Genomic DNA, 20,890 nt, shown 5'->3' on the forward strand with positions numbered 1-20,890 from the left:
CCCCCTTGGTGCCCGCGTGCTGAGCCGGGGCTCTGGGCACACCAGAGCTGGCAGGAAAAGAGAATTTCTATCTCCTGGGGACAGTCCAACAGTCCCGAGTTTGTTTTTCTTGATGAAAAGTCCAAAACTTGAAATATTTGACAGAACGAAACATTCCGGTTCGGAATCATCGAAATGAAACGAGCCGGTAATATCGCAACAATATCATACAGTCGATTTCATTGGCTGAGCTGGCGAAGGTCTTACCCTCCACTTGACGGCATCTCTGTGTCTGTCAGTCTGTCTGTGACATGTATGCAGTGCGGTTGTAGCCGTGTCGGTCCCAGGATGTTAGAGAGACAAGGTGGGGGAGGGAATACCTGTTATCGAGCCAACTTCCCTCGAGGAGGGAGACAAGCTGTCGAGCGACACAGAGCTCTTCTTTGTATAGTTCCACAGCTTGTCTCTTTCATCATCAGAAGTTGGTCCGATAACAGAGATGACCTCACTTGCCTCGTCTCTCTGTCACATGGTGACGACTTTGCAACGCCACGGATGATCAATTCCAAAATTTCAGGGAATGTTCTAGGCAACAGTGGGTGGAACCCTACTGGTGTGGGGGAAACCTGGAAAGCAGGAAGGGAGGGAGGATTGGGCGAGAGTGGGGGCCCTGCCATGCGATTAGCACAACCACTGTTGTTACCGGTAGATCCAACAACCGGTGCATGGCCCCCAAAGTGAAATGAAACAGAAGGCGGAAGGCGAAACAAGTGCCCCCATTTCCAGCGTGAATCGTTTGGAAGCGTTTCGTTTGGACGTTCCGTTCCGCATGGAACGTGTCGGTTGCGACGAGACATGGGCAGTTTCCAACGGCCTGTCGTAAATGTCTCACCCTGCTCTAGCGTGGGTGGATACAGCCGTTTGCTCCGTTCCGTTGGAGCCCTTCGTCGGGGCCGTTGGACAGAGGCTGCGGACGTGTTGCTCCCCGTCTTCCATGAGCTGGAAGAGCCGGGAAAGTCCTGCCTTCATTCACGGCCTGGCCTGTCTGCTGAGCCTGTCCGAAAGAGGCAGCCCATTGCAGTCTGGGGCTGGGCTCATGTAGGCCAACAATCAACCGACTCCTGGTCCCTGCTTCGTGCAGCTTTGTGTTGCGTTTTGCCTGCAGGCCCAAGGAGCGCTGGGCATGGAGCTGGGGAGGAGCAGGCTGGTGGTAGGAGCAAGCGGTGGCTGGTTTTCTGGTTGGGTGGGTGTGTTTCGCCGGCTTCGGCTGCGGGTGCAGTTAGCTTTATGAGATAATGAGCTGGGAGGGACTCGCAAGGCAGGGACTGGGGGTGGGACAGGCCGGCTGGGTTGCGAAAAGCAGGAGGGGCCCTGTAAACTCTCCCCCACTCTCACTGCAGGGGCTGGGGGGTGCTTACTTCTGGGTTTTGTGCATTGACCTTGAGGGTCAAACAAGAGAAGGAGGAAGGAGCCGGGTCTGTAACCCCGGCCGTCTCTGGACCCCAGAATGTCAGGGAAATCTGTCCTCTCACCCACCCCACAGCTGAGTTTGTCTCATTAACCCCAGGTGGGGAAACTGAGTCACGGAGCTGGGAAAGTGACTTGCCCAGGGCCACTCGGTGAATCTTTGCCAGGACGATGGAAAGAACCAGGAGTTCTGGCTCCCAGTTGTCTGTCTGTCTGTCTGTCCATCTGTTGGACAGGGCGCAGACCACTGCAGCATGAATCATAGAATCATAGAATATAAGGGTTGGAAGGGGCCCCAGAAGGTCATCTAGTCCAACCCCCTGCTCGAAGCAGGACCAATTCCCAGTTAAATCATCCCAGCCAGGGCTTTGTCAAGCCTGACCTTAAAAACCTCTAAGGAAGGAGATTCTACCACCTCCCTAGGTAACGCATTCCAGTGTTTCACCACCCTCTTAGTGAAAAAGTTTTTCCTAATATCCAATCTAAACCTCCCCCACTGCAGCTTGAGACCATTACTCCTCGTTCTGTCATCTGATACCATTGAGAACAGTCTAGAGCCATCCTCTTTGGAACCCCCTTTCAGGTAGTTGAAAGCAGCTATCAAAGGGTCTCAGGACCCCAGGCTGAGGTGACCCTTCAGTGCAGTGAGATTCGCCAACTGCACGCTCTGCCCAAGGGAACCCAGAGCAGCTGTCTCTGTCCCCTAGTCAGCAAGGCCCTGCCCCCTTCTGGCTGCCCACTGATGCCCATCTCTTGTGCTTGGCATCTGACCTTCCTCTCTTCCTGGAAAGCTGTGGCAGAGAGACCAAGGGTGGTGTGAAGGGCAGTGGAGGTGGTAGGGGTGTGATGGGGGTGGTGGGGGTGTGACAGGGGTGGGAGGGCGTGAAGGGGTGGGGGTGACGTGAAGGGCATTTAGGGACTGTGAAGGGCATGTAGTTGGAGTCAGCTGCAGGTGTCTCCTGCCTGCAGCATTCCTCCCCTCTCGGCGGCTTTGCCAGCTTGCGCCTTGGCAGGCTACCTCTCTTCCTATGACAGGCTCCCCATGGCAGCAAAACAAAGGTGCTTGTGCAATGGGGCCATGAACCAAAATGGGGCGGACAAAAAAGGGTGTCTCACAGCATGTGGGCGGGGGGGGAGTCTGATCTCTCATTCCAGCAGTCAGATCCCCCAAGCCCCCAGGGGTTCTAGGGAGCGGGTGCCAGCAGCATGGTCCCCCCAGCCCCAGCATAGTCCCTTCTGCAGAGTCTAGACCTAGCCCACTTTCCTCCCTCTTCTCCCATGGGTGCTACCGTGCCTTTCATTCCCTGCCCTTGCAGAGGTTTATAGGGCCCTGCGGTGAGAGGGGGCCGGGGAGGGGACCCGGCCCAACCATCCCCTCTGTGGGTTGGGCAACCAGCACTGAGGCAGCGAAGCCAGCAGGCTGCAGCCATCATTTGGCCAATTAACTTGATTGCAGCCCCGTGGGCTTTGGTGTTACAAGCGTTCAGGAATATAGGGCTAATTGCCCTGCGTTTCGCTGACGAACCAAAGGAGCTGGGAGCTGGTGGAGCCAGTTTGGGGATCCTTTAGTTTTGTTTTACCCTCCGTCCTCTGGCGCCCAGGTACTGTGCCGCTCTCAACCCAGCTGCCCGGGCATAGCTGCCACGAGCACCCCTGGCACCGCCTGGCCTAGGCCAGGAGCTCTCAGAGTCCAGCACCTCAAAGGGCGTTGGGGACCTCCATCCCCTGCAGAGGCCAGGCCATCCCCTCACTAGGGCAGCAGTAGGCAGCGAGGAGACACATGCAGGTGCCATGTTGCAGAGGCACTAGAGATGCCAGGGGTACTGAAACGTGTGCCAGACCCGAGACACGCTTACACCCTGGCGGAGCCGGGACTAGAACTCTGGATCTTTGTCTCCAAAGCAACAGGCCTCTGCCCCGGGAGCAGCAGGGGAGGCTCTCCTCCGCATAAGCAGCATTAGGGCTTTGAGGCTGCTTGTTCCCTGTCTTTCAGCTGGGAAGGAGCGTTTCCGGGCCGCGTGCAGAGAGTGCGAAGAGCAGTGCCCGTCGGCACGTGTGCCAGCGATGGGACGCAGGGCCCACTATGCCCAACCCTTCTGTGGAGCTGGGCCAGCTCCTAGGGCAGGGGGGAAGGGGCTGGCTGATGGGGAGCCCAGAAGTGCAGGCGGAGAAACAATGCATGCAGTTGCTGTGCGGTAAATCGCTGTGCATGCAATTGTGGGTGATGTCTGCCTACACCCTTGTATCTTCCTGCTGGGGCCTTTGCATGCTTGTTTTTCCTGGAAATCTGGCTGGAAGATTGGATCTGGAGGGGCTGCTTAGAACGCTTGCTGGGGAGAGCTGTGTGCGGATTGCATGTCCCAGGGAGGCAGCAAGGGCCATGAGCAGGAGCTGGGCTGGCTGCTTGGTGTTGGGAGCTGTTCTCGGATTGCCAAGATCTAGTGGATAGCAGAGCAGCCGGGAAGAGCAGGGAGCCCCAGCCTGTGATGCTCCAAGCTAGATCAATGCACTGGCAAGTAGTTGGCAGAGAGCAATCCATCTCCCAGGGGGTTTGTGTCTCTCGTCCCTACGGCTCGACAGCAGCTTTTGGCTCTGCCCCATTGTGGGAACACCTGGTTGGAAGGGACGGGGCGTCCTGGCAGGTCTCAGGGACTCCTCGGTGGTGTTCCCTGCCTGGAACGCTGCTACAGGTGAGGAGAACGGCACCCTGGCATGCCAAGTCCCCCAGAGCCCCGGAGTCTGTGCCGCACGCAGCCCTCAGAGCCACCCTGCCTCCTGTGGGTTGCCGGGCGGCTCCTTGCCGTAAGTGCGTGTTCCCCAGTGGTTGGGCTTTACTGGTGCAAACAGAGCAAAGGCTGCAGCTGCTGGAAGAGGCTGCTCCTTTGTGCCAGCAGCGTGCTGCCCCTGTGCCATGGGGCATGCGACGCAGGGAGACCCCTCCGCATTGGATTGGATCAGGATCAGGGACCTGTTTCTCTCCTTTTCTGGCTCCCCATCAGTTTCAGGGCTCAAGCAGCCAGGTTGCCAGCCCTGAGAGCTGCGGCCTGCCCCTGGGGTGGGGACACGCCAGCTGAGCTGTGGCTGCCCCTCGCCTCAGTGCCAGGCCAGGGCGGCTGGTGGTGGGCAGAGCTGGGGGGTTACACTGGACGAGGCAGGGTAGGATCTGGACGGGGAGCTACCCCACGGCCGCGCTGGCAGCCTGCAGGTGCGTCTGATGCTGGCAGCCGTTGAGCCCTGGCCCTTCTCCAGGCCCCTTCCCGGGAGGCTCTCAGGCCTGGATAAATTAACCTTGTGCAGCAGGGCAGCATCAGCCCTCTTACATGGGGGGAAACTGAGGCACCGAGCGGGGACAGGAGCAGTGGCCGATCCGGGACTCCAACCGCTCCCCATGGCCGTGCAGACCATCCCAGAGCAGAGATGGAGGCTCAGAAGGCAGCAGTCACACTGGAGCAGGGCAGCCCTGCTGGCTGGTGAGGGGAGCCGGAGGGCTAGTTGGGGGGCAGGGGTGCATGGAGGTGAGATGCTTCTGTGGTGTGAAAGGCAGAGGGTCTGGGCTCCAGAAGGTCCCGGCCGGATCCGGAGACCAGAACAATGGGAAACTGACATAAGCTGAGCTGGCAGCTAATTCCCCTTAAGACTTGGCATGATGTTAATCAGCAGGTAGGGCCTGGGGCGCCCATTGTTTCCTGTCACCATCAGCCCATCGGATATTAAAGGGACCGGCTGTTTGGGGGAAGAGGAGGGATCTAGCGTGGAGGAGCCCTTGGGGAAGCCCTGGCCTAGCGCCCCCTGCTGGGAGGGCTTTTGGCTTCACTCTCAGAGTAAGCCGTCAGAGGATCTGAGAAAGTAAAACAGTGATGTACTCACACTCAGAGCTCCCCCCAAGGCTGGTGCTCCTGCCCCACTCCCATCCCCACAGCTCCCCCTGCTGGGAGAGCTGGGGCTGGCGTAGCTGGGAGTGATCCGGCCCCACTCACCACAGCACCCCCTGCTGGGTCTAGAGCCACTGTGACTTTCCTTCTGCTGCAGGAGGCGGGGCTGAGGGGAGCTGGGGGCTCCCCACACCACCCACCCACCATGCTAGCACCAGCATGGGGCCCTCCCCTGGCTCCACGAGAGGGGATTTGGGAGGCTCCGCACTCCGAATCAGTGTAAACCCTCCGGGCTTGTCTACACGTGAAACGCTGCAGCACGATGCTTCAGTGTAGACGCTCCCGACAGTGACGGGGGCGGTCTCCCGGCCTCAAGGTGGACAGACAAATTCTTCCATTGACCTAGCACTGGCTGCACTGGGCTTAGGCTGGGGAGAGGATTTCTCACCCCCTCGGAGCCGCAGCCAGGTTCCCAGTGTAGACCAACCCTTGGCGAGTCGGCAGTGATTGTGCCCCGTCCCTCCCCCATCCCATTGCCCTCCAGGCCCCGTTCTGCATGCCCGCTGCCCCAGCCACCCCCAGAGGCTCCATGCCAGGGCAGAACCAGCGCTCTAGGGCTCCACAGCCTGGCTCCCTCGCCCGTATCCTGGGGGGCAGGGTAGCAGTGGCGGGGTGGGGGTGGGGGGCACCATGTCCTAACTAACATGGGGGAGGCAGAAGTAGTGTCTGCACTTACGCTGGTTAGCAGGGGAGGGGGGCCGGCTTCAAGGCCTGGCCACCTTCAGCCTGCAGGGCTTATGTGCCAGCTGGGGTCAGGAGGGAAGCCCAGCCCCGGGCTCTGATCGGGCCCCTCCAGGGTCTGTGTATCCAGCCCCCGGGGGCTGAACAGCTCTGGGGGTGGGCAAAGTGGTGTCAGTGCTTTGGGGGGGACGTTGGGTGGGGTTAAACTGCATCCTGCGGGGAGGGGACGGGCAGGGTGTGGAGCATATAGACTTGTGAAAAGTCGGGGGAACCAAGTTTGGGGGGAGGGTGTAACTGCCCCCCTTGCTCCTGAGCAAATAACACCCCCGGCTGACGTCCCCCTTCCTTGCTCGGTGGCTCAGGGCTCCCTGAGGCAGGTACCTCTCCGCACCCCCGCCCTCGGGGATTCCCGAAGCCCCAGCTTGGTGTCCGGGAGCAGCTAAACCATTCAAGCAGCAGCTGCGAGCCTGGCGGGGTGGGGAGCCATGCCTGAGAGCGGGGATTAGGGTGACGTGGGGCTGAGAGCTGCAGACAATGGCAGGTGGTTTCCGTGCCTCCCCACCCCCCATCTCGCCCCATGGCGAATGCAGCCTCTGGGGATTTCAGCCGGGAGCTTGGCAGGCTCACGCAGTGTGTGGGAGCTGGTGTGAAGAGCTGGCTGTGCCCCATAGGGCTGGGGGGTGGATCTTGATGTCTAGAGCCTGCAGTGCCCCCTCCCCCCGGTAGGAGGAGCCAGATATGCTGAGCCCTCAGTGCCAAAGATGGCTTCATGCCCCTCCATATGGAATGGGACCAGGTCACATTTGTCCATGGGCAGAGAGTGGCACGGGCAAGGGCTGGGCTAAGCCCAGCTGTGTGGCATTTGCCCCCCTCCATGGCAATCTGCACACACACGCAGAGCATGGATTCACAGGGGTACACATCTGTGCTCTTGTGTGCCCTCGCACGTTCATTAGTACAACCTCCGTCGTGCACGTGCCACTCACACACCTGCATGGCAGAACTTCTGAGCGCACCCTCCTGAACGTACCTGTATTCTGGGTCTCTGCTGGGCGCACTCAGACACGCCAGTGCAGATTTGCACGTGCATGGACTTTGCACACTCAGGTACATATGCTTGTGTGCTCACACACTTGCATGCACACCTGTGTGCCCAAGCAGGTGCGCCCGCTGGTGGACTTTGTGTGCATTCACGCAAGCACATGGGTGAGAGTGTGGCTATGTGTGCACTCACTTGCGTGGGCACACTTGTATGCTCACACTCACACAGATATGTGCATGCACACTCACACATTTTCACAGTTACATGCACATGCAGTCCTGTGCGCACACCCTGGGACGTGTGTGCAGAAGCACAGATGTGGGGACATGCATGCAACACACACACAGCTGCTGCTCCCAGACTCCCGTGCAACGGGGCAAGGAAACCAAGTCTGGCTCCATCTGGTGACCTCCCAGCCTAGGGGCTCAGGGGAGGAGTGGGGAGACACCGTGCCAGCATCTGGCCTTCTGCTGCTAAGGCTACTCCCACAGGGCTGCCAACACCTGCCCAGGAGCTGCCCAGGTGTGCCAGGCTGGATGGGGTGTTCCAGGAGCAGGCATTTAAAGCAGCCCTCCTGCCGCCTGGGGTACAGGCAGAAGGAAAAGCCGTGGCAGGAACCCCCCTGTCCACAGGTTTCCCTGGTTCTGCTCCATGCAGCCTGGGACTGGGATGGTACCGCTTGGTGATTTAGGCCCCTTGATGTTTCAGTCTCTGTCAAGCGCCTCCCCCACCAGCATCACACAGAACCCCCACCCCCTTCCCCTGCCGCCCTGCACCAGGGGCAGGACGTGGGCAAATCAGGCCTCCCACCCACATTCGGGGACTGTGCAGGGCCCAGACCGGTCCCAGCAGCAGGGGACCCAGGTAAGTGGACTCGGTGTTTCCACGTCCGTGCTTGAGCGCCCACCCTGCATTGTAAACCCGGGCTTCCACGGCTGGCCCCGGGTCTCACAGCCGTGCTATCTCGTCCACACTGCACCGCACAGACCTTCTGACTCCAGCCTATGGCTTGAGCTGCGTCCACACTGCAGGATGGCAGGGCTGGCCTCAAGCCTCAGCAGGACTTGGCTCTGATCCACCCCCCAGCAGGTCCTAGAACCCGGGTCCCAAGTGCTCGCTGACCCAGGTTGCTGATGTGGATGCGGACAGAAGGGTGACTTGGGCTCAAACCTGTGTCCGAGCCTGGGCGCAGTGAGCCATGTAGACACCATAGAGGTTTTGAATCGCGCTGGGTAGGAGCAAGGCAATGTTGTTATAATGCGGATGGGCTGAGCGTGCTACCGAGGTTATTTATTGCTCTCATTCAGCCGGAGCGGAAAGGGCAGGGCAGGGCTGGGAACCAAGGTGAGAGCTCAGGGAGGATCGGAAGGAACCTGACTAGCTGGGACGCTCTTTGGGGCAGGGAAAGTCTGTCTGTTCTGGGTTTGTGCAGCACCTGGCACCAGGGGGGCCATGACTGGGGCTCCTGGGTGCTACCGTAATACACCTAATAAATAATGTACAGCATCTGGCACAATGGGGTCCCAGTGTAGGACCGGGATGCCTATGCGCTACTGTAATACACCTACTAAAATGTACAGCACCTGGCACAGTGGGGTTCTGAGCCATGAATGGAGCGTCTAGGTGCTACTGTAATACAAATAATAATAATAATTAATAATACATTAATACTCTAGGTGTTATCCCACGGGCTGCAGGTAGCTGGTGTGGGGAATAGAGACATGGGAGCCTCGGGGCTTGAGTGAAAATGTCCAGCATGAAAATGAGAATGTTTCTACATCATCACCTTTTCCCAGATGCCAATGCTGTTGCATGGTGTGCAGCGCCTGGTACAATGGGCCCCCGAGATCGGTCGGGGTCTGTGCAGCGCCTGGCACGACGGGGCCCTGAGCTCAGTAGGAGCCCCTAGGTGCTACCAGAATGCATGTAACTGATACCAGTGCTTGTGGTCTGCAGGAGAATCTCTGCGGAGGGAGGAGTAACACTGTCATGCTTCAGGGCAGCATCCCAGGGGACAGGAAGGATTCCCTTCACGTGATACCAGACTCTTTACGGAACATTCCATCGTGAGGTGCTCAAAGCACTTTACAGACGTTCATTTGCTAGGGAAGGAGGTGCAGCAGGAATGTTGTCCCCATTTTACAGATGGGGAAACTGAGGCACAGTGAGGTGCAGTGACTTGTACATGGCCAGGGGCAGAGCTAGAAGCAGAACCCCAGGGCTCCAACCTGTCCCCCAGTGAAGCCTTTGAGGTGTGTGTGTGTCTGAGTCTCTCCTCTTGCATGCCCTGGGGTAAATCAGGAGTGGTGTAAGGGAGAGGGAAGCCAGGGCCGTGGCGTGGGAGGTTCCAATGGGAGCAGGGCGGGACCCAGCTGTCTCGCTGACTTGTCTCCCACGCTAACCACCAAGCCACACTGCCTCCTTTGTGCTGCCTAGCACAATTGGCCATGCGCATTACGGGAGATGGAACTGATTGGGGTGCGGGACTAGAGGGGGCCATGGGGTGTGTAATGGGGGCTTCTGTGGGCAGCGCAGCCAGCAGTCCAAAGGTGCCCGCTCTCTGCCAAGCTGGCAGGGGGCATTGCTTTGCCCTCCCCATGGAGCACAGACCTGTGGCTATCCCAGCTCTGCCGCCTGTGCCCAAGAACAGCCCTTAGACGTAACCTAATGCCTAGCTGCTGGGATGGGAGAGGACTCGGGTCACGCCCGCAGCACCACTCCCACGTGCAGGGGCTGTTGAGCCCCAGCTGGCTGCGGGCTTCCCCGGGGGTGGCAAGGAAGAGCCAGGAATCCCCAGGCGCCTGGCCCTACCCCTGTTTATTTACCAGGCTAGGGCAGTTCTGTTTACAGCAGCCCTGGCTACACCAACAGCGAGGGAGGCAAGGGAGATTGGCAGGGCCGAATGGGCTGGGCGAGCCCTTGGCATGCGGCTGGGCTCCCTGCAGACAGCAGTCAGGGCCTCATCAAGTTTCACGTGGCATAGAGAGGTGATGGGGGGTGGGGGAGGGAGAGAGCTTCCTTGGGAGCTTCCTTGGTCGTCGCCTTCCCGTCTCCCCCTACACGGGTGCCTGCCGACATGCATGCGTGTGGCGTGTGTGCGGCATGCCCCGCATTCCCCTGCTGGGCGGGGAGGGCCGCCTGCCATGGGAAGGCGAGGGCAGACTTCAGGAGCCACGTTGGTTTACAATTCCCAGAGTGGGGCATGTGGCCGGGTCAGTGGCCCGAGGGACAAATGGAGGCTCGACCCCCACTCCGGCCACTCCCAGCCTGCTGCAATCCCCACTTGCAGACCCGCCGCTGCAGGAAAGTGGGAGTGCTGAAGCTGGGACATCATTCCCTGCAGCGCCTCCAGCTGGGGAGGCCGGGAGGGAATAGCCGGGAGCTCCTACCCAGCTCCCCACAGCGCCCCCTGCTGGGAGATGCTGGAAGTACCTGAGCTCTGTCTAAACTCTTCCGCTGTTGCTCCAGTTCCAGCCTCTGCCAGCAGGGGTGCTGCAGGGACTGGGGTCGGACCAGGAGGGAATCGCAGGTCTGATTTTGCTGGTGCAGCCAAAGTGCCGGGAAGCAGATACAATGGCTAAGATTGGGCCAGTTTCCATTCCCTTCCGGACTCTCCCCACCCGGGTGGAAGGCTTCTCGGCATTGCAGCTTGCAGGGGATGACAGGGTTAAAGGAAAGTGACCCGGGTGGAAATCTGGTTCTTCTGGTTTAGCAGCTCCTTTCTCACGCACTGGGGAGTGATTCCTTTTGATTCACCCAGTTTTGGTGGAGACGCCCTGGGGGGACAGGCTGCAAGGGGAGCTGGCTCCGCAGCTGATTGGAACACCGGCTCACCCAAAGGGCTCCTTGCTCCAGATCTCAAACCAGAGGCAGGATCTGGTCTCGGGCATAAAAAGTGCCGAAGAAGCCAAGTGTTTGGAACTCATTCCGGACCTGAGTTCGGGGGGGGGCGCAGTTCCTGCTCCAGTGCTTGGTGCTGCAGGCCACTTCCTGCCCCGGGTGCTGAGTGATGTCATACAGCGCTGCTGACGCATGAAGCCGGCAGCTCGGCCAGGGCGGCGCTGATCTCCCAGAAACCTCTTTGGCCATTGCTGTTTGTTCTGGCCCTCGCAGGGCCAGGAGCTTTGCATGGCTGGATGGCCCTTGTGCCCCTTGTCTCCGAAGCCTGCGCCTGCTCCTAGCTGCCTGACAGTTTTTGTGGCAGCTGGTGCAACTGACGACAGGCTGGCTGAAGACATTTGGGCCCCAATCAGCGTCAGCACTAGGCCCAGCTGGGAAATCTCCCTCTGAGGCCGAAAGGGGGCTGTTGTCTGGTCATGTTAAGCTAACACCATGGAAGCTTCAATTGGGAAAAGTGCCTTTCAGGTCCCACCCCGCCATGCAGCATTGAAGCCACAGGGGTAGGCAGGGGATGGTGCCCGCGGGCCCTGAGGTGACAGGAGTGCTGGTTTCACTTTGCAAGTCTCCTCCCCCCATGCACGCATTGAAGGAACTCCCAGGGGCTGGGGAACACCTCAGGTTGGGTGCCTAACTGCTATGGTAAGTCAAAGGGTGTCAGGTGCCAGATTTACTTAGGTGTCTTTGAAACTCCCACTAAGCATCTGTCTGCATCTTCAGGCACTGAAATACCTTTAAAAATCTGGCCCTAGGTCCTGGTGGAATCGAGCCTATTCTGTGATCAGGGTTTGGGAGCTGGGGTTTGGTTGTTATTGATTGATCCTAGAAAGATGTGAAAAGCTGGAAACAAAATCCCAAGGCCTCAGAAAGCCAGCTGTGCACTGGCCAATGTGACAGAAACACCTGCCAGATTCCACAATTCCTTGTCCGTGGGCCAGACCCAGGAGAGCTGATGAGCCGCTGTGCACTTCTTTGCACTCAGTTCACTGGTCTGTCTCTGCAGATTTCTGATGTGCCCGGTGTTCTCCCTAAGCTCTGTGGTTTGGCCTTAGCCTAGCGTAATGGTGCGTGGTTCTTCTCGTGCTCTGCGGCTGAGCGTGGGTCCTTGCACTAATGAAGTATCTCGTGTTCAGTGCAAGGATTCATGCTCCTCTGTGGGGAGGTTAAAGAGTACCAGCAGGTTGTGGAAGCATTGGGAGGGGAGTTCCAGATTGCATCGGAGGACATTGGGGTGCCCAGATCTGTGGCGCTGGGATGGGGATTCTGCGCCAGTGAGGAAGATTCACAACGGATGCAGGGTCAGAGTTAAGGGTAATGTGTGGAGCTAAGTGTTCGCACCCATTTTCGCACACGATCCTCTGCTACAATAGGGCATTTAGTTCCAGGGCGCGTCCTCAGCTGGGGGGACGTGCTGAGCCAGCAGAAATGCTGATGGGATCGGAGTCCTGCCTCGGATCCTTTGGCTGAGCCTGCGGAAGCCACTAGGGGGCTGAGTACAGCTGTTAATGCCCTGGTGATATGGGGCTGACGCAGCGGGTTGGCTTTGCCTCTGGCATCTGTGGCAGGGAGGTGTTCTGGGCTGAGCCCCCTTTGCCCTGCTGGGGGTGGCTGGTATGTTCCAGGGTCAGTGGGGCAAGGTCACTTGCTCGCCAGGTGGTCAGTTCAGCGGGGCAGTGGGGAAGGGCTGTACAAAGGGCCCGATCCTGAGAGGTGCCAAGCACCTGGGGAAGTCATTGGGAATTGCTGATGCTCCGAAGCTTGTGGGGTGGGGTCCTGCCCTGCCCCAGATCGCTCTGTGCTCTGCTCGGGAGCCTGGGACAGGAGCTATGTGTTTGTGGCGGGGGTTCCCCTCTGGGCAGGATATTCGTCCATTCCCCACTAGGGGGTTTCTAGTCCCCTGGTCTGGATGCTGTCGGAGACTGGATGCCAGGCTAGATGGGCCCCCAGTCTGGCAAGTCCCGAGTCCCTTTCTACCAAACGAACAGCCTGATTCCCCATCGCCCTGCAGTTCTGGGCACTGCTGGAAGTGGATCCATAGGCCCCTTGCCCAGACTCACCCAGGGCAAGTTAGGCCACTCAAGCAGACGATACCCCTTCCCAACGTCCCTTTTGTTCTCAAGAAAACTGCAGCCCTCTCCATCCCACCCCCGTCAGGCAGCACGGCCAGGAGCACTCTGGGAAGGAGACTCTGCTTCAGTGCTGCTTGAAGGACCCCAATGGCTGGGGCAGTGGGAACAGGGTGTGGGGCTGTACTAAGTTTGCAACAACATGGCTTGGGCAGCAGAAGCGGGGGTGGGGGGGGGGTGTTGGGTCTGTGTGTGAGAGAGTCAGAGATTCTCAGATCCCAAGGGCGTTGTGATCCTCTGCTCTGACCCCCTGCATGACACAGGCCAGAGAACATCCCGGAGCAGATCTGTCAGGAAAACAGCCAGTCGTGATCCAAAAATGGTCAGTGATACAGAATCCACCACGACCTTGGGAAATTGATCCAGTGGTTAATTACTCTCACGGTTAAAAATTGACACCTTATTTCCAGTCTGAATGTGTCTAGCTTCACCTTCCAGCTGTTGGATCATGTTCGACCTTTCTCGGCTAGACTGAAGAGCTCATTATTAAATATTTGTTCCCCATCTAGGTACTTATAGACTGTGATCAAGTCACCCCTTAGCGTTCTCTTTGTTAAGCTAAATAGAATCACCGCCTGGAGTCTGTCACTCTAAGGCAGGTTTTCTAACCCTTTAATCATCCTTGGGGGTCTTCTCTGACCCCTCTGCAATTTATCAACATCCTTGAACTGTGGGCCCCAGAACTGGACCCAGGATTGCACCAGCGCCAGATACGGAGGTCAAATCACCTCTCTGCTCCTACTCCCGATTCCCCTGTTTATACATCCCAGGATATTAGCCCATTTGGCCACAGCATCACACTGGGAGCTCACGTTCAGCTGATTCAGAGACCTTGCTTCCCAGAGTGCAGGGGGGTGTGTGCGTGTGTGGGTGTGTGCGTGTGCAGGGCAGGGTACCAGCCAGGCGACTCCCCATCCCCCTGTGGCTGCACCATCCTTAGGCATGCCACGCCTTTCCCAGCCAATCGCATGGAGCTGGTGGCATCTGAATGCTTGGGGGGGCAGAACAGTACTGGGGCTGATGAATGAAGGTGTGTCAAGCGGGAGCAGGGGAGATGCCAGGGAAGGGCAAAGAATGGTGCATATTTATTACTAATCCTCCAGTGGCAGCAGAGCCCCCGGGGTCCTGAGAAAGTGTCTCCAGAGTGCCCAGGGAAGTAGCGGGGTCTAGTGGGTAGAGCACTAGACTGTGATCTAGGAAAACAGGTTTCTGTTCCCGGCTCTGCCTTTGGCCTGCTGGGTGAGTCACTTCCCCTCCTGTGCCTCCGTTTCCCCATCTGTAACATAGCAATAATTACACTCACCGGCTTTGTAAAGCGCTCCGAGATCTACCCTGAAAAGGGCTAGATACCGGTTAGGGCTTATTACAAAATTGTGTCGCCTGTTTATTGTTGGTGCCCTGTACACAAGGCGCTGCCCAGATCCCAACTGAGATCAGGGCCCCGTTGTGCCAGGCTCTGCCCAGACCCTGACTGAGATCAGGGGCCTGTTGTGCCTGGTGCTGCCCAGATCCCAACTGAGATCAGGGCCCCGTTGTGCCAGGCTCTGCCCAGGCCCTGACCGAGATTAGGGGCCTGTTGTGCCCGGTGCTGCCCAGATCCCAACTGAGATCAGGGCTCCGTTGTGCGAGGTTCTGCACTGGCTTTGACCGAGATCAGGCCCTGTTGTGCTCGGTGCTGCCTAATGTTGCTGGACAGTTGTTTCCCTCCACGGTGTTGCTGGGGAGGGCGCCCGTCCCCATGGCGCAAGAGTGCGGAGGACGGAGGTGCTGGCTTGGCTGGGGCTCTGTCGTCCAGGAGGCTTCTTCACAGTGGTGTTTTCTTTCCTGGAAGCTGAACAAACACGGGCTGTTGACGCTGGCCCCAGGATGTTTGCTGCACGGCTCCGGGCTCTGCGTTGCCGGGGCGCTGACGTTGGCTTGCACTGGAGAGCGCAGAGGAGGCAGGATGCCTGGGTTCTATTCCGGCTCAGCCACTGACTCGCTGGGCACGGCCCTGCCTCTGTAAAATGAGGACAATCCTGAGCCAGCTCACAGGGGTGGTAATTGGCATGGCATTGCCAGGGGCTGTATAGGGGCAGAGAGGCATTGTATGGCACGAGGCCGGAGTGGGATGGTCGATTGGGTTTGCAGCATGTGATTAGGTAGGATGTGGGGGACTGCAGCATGTGATGGGGGGATTGCAGTGTGTGATTGGGTGGGACGTGGCAGATTGCAGCGTGTGATTGGGTGGGATGTGGGGGACTGCAGAGTGTGATGAGGGGATTGCGTGTGATTGGGTGGGACATGGGGGTTTGCAGTGTGTGATTGGGTGGGATGTGGTGGATTGCAGCGTGTGATGGGGAGATTGCAGCGTGTGATGGGGGGATTGCAGCATGTGATTGGGTGGGACGTGGGGGTTTGCAGTGTGTGATTGGGTGGGATGTGGCAGATTGCAGCGTGTGATTGGGTGGGACATGGGGGTTTGCAGCATGTGATGGGGGGATTGTAGCATGTGATTGGGAGGGATGTGGGGGTTTGCTGCATGTGGTTGGGTGGGACATGGGAGATTGCAGTGTGTGATTGGGTAGGTTGTGGGGGATTGCAGCGTGTGATGGGGGATTGCACATGTTCACCCACATGGACACGGATGGACATAAACAGATGTGGATACGTGCACACACACGGACATGGACACACACAGAAACATGGACATATGGACATGGATGGACACACAAACATGGACAGACACCCACATGCGGAGACATGGACGCACACAGACACGCACGGTCACATGGTCACAGACGCACACAGAAACACGAAGACACATAGGGTATGTCTGTGCTGCGGCTGGAGGGGTAATTCCCATGGAAATCAGCCCCATGTCCTGGCGTGGGGGTGGGGGGATGGGTGAGCTGCCCCGAGTATGGCCCTGTGTATATATTTGGGCACAGGGTCCATACGGGACATAGAGACATTCCCACATGGACTCACTCATGCACACACTCAGCTGGCATGGTAAAGCCACGTGCTACGCACCAGGAGGCACACACAGGCGTGCACAGAGGCCCGCAGACGGGGTACATCTGCACGGCAAACCCTAGCTTTCGTCTAGCTGAGGTAACAGCTAGCCACGGCGCACAGGCTGCAGCATGGGTCAGCCGCCCCAGAACACGCCTGCCAGGATGCTCGGGAGCTAGCCGGCACCGAAGCCCGTACTGCTGTGTCTACACTACTGCTGTTACCCCTGCTTCCATCACACCCTCACCTGGGGATGAATGTACCCACAGACGCAGGCGACGCCCCCGGGCACAGCGACAGTGGGGACCTGTGCCCAGCTGAGTTGGTCCCTTGGCAAGAGTTCAGACTAGCAGGGCGGCTCATACTGGGCACCTGGTCACAGCTGGGCAGGGGGCACCGCCTGCCAATGGGAACACTGGACATCTCCCTCTTTGTCTCCTGACGGAGGAGCTGGGGATCTGGGCTGCCAGCGAGTGTAGTAGCTACCTAGGCTCTGTTACCTGCCAGCTGGAGGCCCTGGCTGCGCTGCAGACGCTCTCTTCTAATGTATAAGGCTTGGCTGGGCCCCAGTCTGGCTGCAGTCCAACCCCTCAGGATCTGCAGCCCCCTCTGCCCAGGAGTGAATTTCACAGGCCAGTGGCTCCAGGGAGGGCATCTCCCTAAGGCACCGCTAGGGTCAAACCCTGGCCCCATCAGAGTCAGGGGGAATTGTGCCACTGGGGTCAGGGTTTCACCCTAGCAGCTGCCCCATGTTCAAGCCCCAGGATGGGGTAAGGTCTCCCATGGGAAGCTCCAGGCTGTGCAGAATGTCGGTAGCCACATTTCCAAAGCCTCCAACTTGGAGATTTTCAGTTTCGCCCCACACGGCTGGCTCCCAGGAATGCTCTATTCCTTTGATCCAGCCGTGCAAGCGTGAGCCCTCCACGCTCCCCGCCTGGGGCCGTTCCCGGGCCCCTGGGCTGGCAGGGCAAATCGTTTTTAGCACCCACGCTCACAGAGTTCCTGAAAGCGAATGTCACAGGGAGTAGCTGATCAGGACCCCTTTTATATTCCCGTGAGATCTGCAATTTGTGCTGTCAGCTGGTTACACTAAGTCACACGGCCTCATTGCTGTTAGCTGATTGGATGATTTATGTAACTAATTCATACAGCGCAAACTGTGTGTTTGATTTACGCTCCTTGTGACTTGATTGTGGTGTAACAGCCTGGAAGAAAACCCTGAGTACGAACTGGCTTGTTAGTGGAGGAAGGCAGGGCAAGGGCGAATGGCTGGAACTTAAAGGCAGGCAAATGTCTGAGATTGAGGATGATTAACCAGTGAAACAAACTCCCAAGAGAAGTGGTGGATTCTCCATCGTGTGATGTCTTCAGATGCCGAGCGGATGCCTTCTGGAAGATATGCTTTAGCCAAACTCAAGTTATTGGGCTCAGTCCAGGGGGAAATGGAATTTACTGGCCTGTGAGCTTCAGGCGAGAGGATCTAACCTTCCCTTAGCTTCAAAATCTACGATCATCAGATTCATGTGACCCTTCTCCACACAGAGAATGTACAGAGACAGAATCCCTCCATCGCATTGAATAACAACTACAACCTGGGAATTCCACCATCTGCTACTGACGAGGGGACCGACCCATTCCTATGACAGTGCCTTTCAGAGTTGTGATGGGAGGGTGCATGGGCCTTTGGGGTTTCACCAAATCTGTACTTTTAAAAAAAAAAAAAGTTTGGTTGAAGTTTTCTGGAGCCATTTTTCACTTGATCAAAACTTATTTTGAAGAAGATTTAAAAACCCACCAGTTTCCAATTCAGTGGAAGTCAGCACTGTGTAATAATAACAATAATTAATATAAAAGCAGCAGCAGCTAAGAGTGCAGGTTTTTCCAAAGCCAAATGGGTCTTGGAACCCCAAAGGCTCGTGTGCTGTTCTGAATCTAGAACCCCTGGTATTCAAATGGCAAACCTAGAACCTGTGCTGGTGGACTGGATCATTCTAGAGCTGCAAGGTTTCCAGGGTTCCATGTAGAATCCCTGCTGTTCAGTCCGGATGCCAGGACGCCAGACCCGAATGGTGTCAAAGAGCATCGCGCTAGGGATGCTGAATTTACACCAGCTGGGGACTTGGCCCCTGATTCCCAGTAGGTGACTCTCCAATCAGTTATTTTCAATGGCTTCTAAATGTAACAAAGCAACTTCTCCCCTCCCTGGGGGCCCATTGGCCTGGAGAGAGCTCCCACGAGCAGCCATAGGGTCACGTGGGGGACGCTGGGCTCTGACTCCTCTGCCCCCAGCACTCCCGAGCTACTGGCCCAGCTATGGGACCTGTCCCTTTCCGCCTTGTGTGTGTCAGTTGCTCAGCTGGGAATGGTGGGGGTGGGCAAGACTCCAGTGCAGGTGGCTGTGAAGTCGGACAGGCTGTGGTCTCTGCCTGAGAGCCCTTGGGGAACCAGGGGAAATGCATCAAGCCCCATTCCGAAATTCCTGGGGAAACCACGAAGGAGGTGGGGAGTACCTGAGCCCCCTTCAGTGGGGCAGGGCTCTCCCTGCCTTTGCCCAGCTCTGAGGCAACTGCGCCGGCCCCTCCTCGAGTGGGGGTGAAGGGGAGGATGTGGGGAGAGGACGGGAGTGGAATCTGCACAAGCTGCTGCACGGCCCTTGGTATCTGAGCAGGCCGGTTTATCTGGACTCGCTGGCCCGTCCGCTTCCCCAGAGGGAGCAGCATTCCTCAGCCCGTGGCTCTGGCTGGAGAGAGGCCAGGTCTGAGCACAGCACGCCCTCCCGCTGCGCAAGGCAGCGATCTGCAGAGGGGCGCGCTGTGGGCTGGCCCCACAGAAATGCAGTCAGCGCCTTCCTCGCAGAAGTTGATTCCATCAGACTCGTCGGCAAGGACGCACAGTCGCATGGGCTATCCACCAGCATACTTCAGGGCAGGGGGCAGATACCAGCTGGGGGTCAGGAAGGACTGAGGGTTCTTTGCCATCCTTTATTATTTATTTATTCTTTGCACTACCGTAGCCGCAGCCGTGGACCAGGCCCCATGGTGCAGGCGCGTTATTTATTAGATGTATTATAGTAGCACCTGGGCACCCCAGTCACAGGCCAGGACCACATTGCGCTAGGTGCTGTACAAATACAGCCCCTGCCCCGAGAGCTGACAATCTGAGTGTAAGTCAAGAGACAACAACTGGATACAGACGGAGGAGGGGAGGTCAATGAAACTTGGAGAAAAGATAGGGGGCTGAATGGCCCATTGGTCTGTTCTGAGATGGCTGCAGGGGTCTAGTATGGTTAGTGCACCAGGACTGGGCGTCAGGACTCCTGGGTTCTGTTCCCAGCTCTGGAATTGTGTGGGGGCTAGTGGTTAGCGCACAGGGATCTGGGTGTCAGGACTCCTGGGTTCTGTTCCCAGCTCTGTAGGGGAGGGAGATCCTGTGATTAGAGGAGGGGCCCAAGTAGCGGTCCCAGTTGGGAGACTGTCTGACTACATGGCCTTAGGGCACGTAATAGGAATGCAGCTTTTGTCAGATCAGACTGGCCGGTTGGTGCATGGAGCCAATTATCCTGCCTCCAGCTGGCGCTTCGGAAAATGGTAAAAAGTCCCCCACTGCACTGGGCCTGTCCCAGGCAGGCGGCCAGACAGTGATCACAACAGTCTCTTCTGGCCTTGGATGCTGATGGATGCCAGGCTGGAGGAACTGCTGCTCTGACCTGGTGCAACAATTCCTGGGTGAAGAGGCGACTGTCCTGGGTCCTTTGGAAATGTTTCCACCCTCGCTGGGACCCTCTTGATCTCGCTGACCCCCGTCCTGCGTTCCCTTCCCATCCTGTTGAGCTCTGGCATGGTGCCCAGGACTGGGAAGGAGATGGGGAGTGGGGAGTCAGGTCGCAGGGGTACAGTACCCACCATGTAGCTGGCGCAACTCCCAGGGAACCCACTCAGCCCAGTGCCAGGGAACAGCGAGGACGCCCACGTAGTGTTATTGGCAAAACAGCTGCTCAATGGTGTGTGTTTGCGTAGTGTTGAGGGGCTCATGATGCTGGGGGTCGGAAGAGCAAGGAGTGCTTTGTGGGCACAGCATAGGTGTGGGTCAGGACTCCTGGGTTCTAGTCCTGGTTCTGCTGCCGACTCACTGGGTGACCTTGGGCAAGGCATGTCCCCGCCCTGTGCCTCAGTTTCCCCCACTGTCAAATGGGGATGATGATACTGACCTCAGAGAGCTGCCTCCCCTGGACAGAAGCGCCCCAGGATGACAGTCCTCTCCCTTTCTCTCCCGCCTGCCCTCTGACAGGCTCGGAGCAAGAATCCATCCCTCGTAAGGGTGCTGGGAGGCAAGGCTGAGGCATCCACGTTTCATAGAAGGGGAAACTGAGGCACGGGGGGGCGATGTGACTTACCCAAGGTCTCGGACCCAATCAGTAGCAGCTCCAGGAATAGCTCCCAGGGTCCTGACTCCTGGTCCACTGCACTATCTGTCCCGTCTGTGCCTGCCTGAGAGAGCTTTGTTTCCAGTACGGGGGAACGTCCCAGGAGGCCCCCCACTGTCTCTGTGGCCAGGAAGGGGAACTAGTGACTGCCCTCTCCTCTCAGGGGCCTGCTACTCGCAGCCGCGGGCTTCTGGCAGTACCGCTGCGGTCCTGCAAGATCCGACCTTCTGGGGCACGTCTGATCCCATAAGGGGTTGGGATCCTGTCTGTGGAGCGGGACCCCCTGGCCCAGTTTGGTCTAGCCTGGGCTGACCCCAGAGGGTCCCCATCCCCTGAGGTTGGGTAG

The 20,890-nt window shown here is 58.0% G+C and overlaps 1 protein-coding gene and 1 long non-coding RNA gene across 3 annotated transcripts in view; one reads left to right on the forward strand and one right to left on the reverse strand.

Moving 5' to 3' along the window:
• The window catches only part of LOC142069942 (uncharacterized), a 250,602-nt gene that overhangs the window by 73,570 nt on the left and 156,142 nt on the right, over positions 1-20,890 (reverse strand). The gene's annotated exons all lie outside the window — the stretch shown is intronic.
• NECTIN4 (nectin cell adhesion molecule 4) overlaps positions 1-20,890 on the forward strand; it is a 44,684-nt gene that overhangs the window by 8,051 nt on the left and 15,743 nt on the right. The window lies entirely within an intron of this gene.

Source organism: Caretta caretta, chromosome 24 (genome assembly GCF_965140235.1).
Source record: "Caretta caretta isolate rCarCar2 chromosome 24, rCarCar1.hap1, whole genome shotgun sequence".
In the NCBI taxonomy this organism is placed as follows: domain Eukaryota; kingdom Metazoa; phylum Chordata; order Testudines; family Cheloniidae; genus Caretta; species Caretta caretta.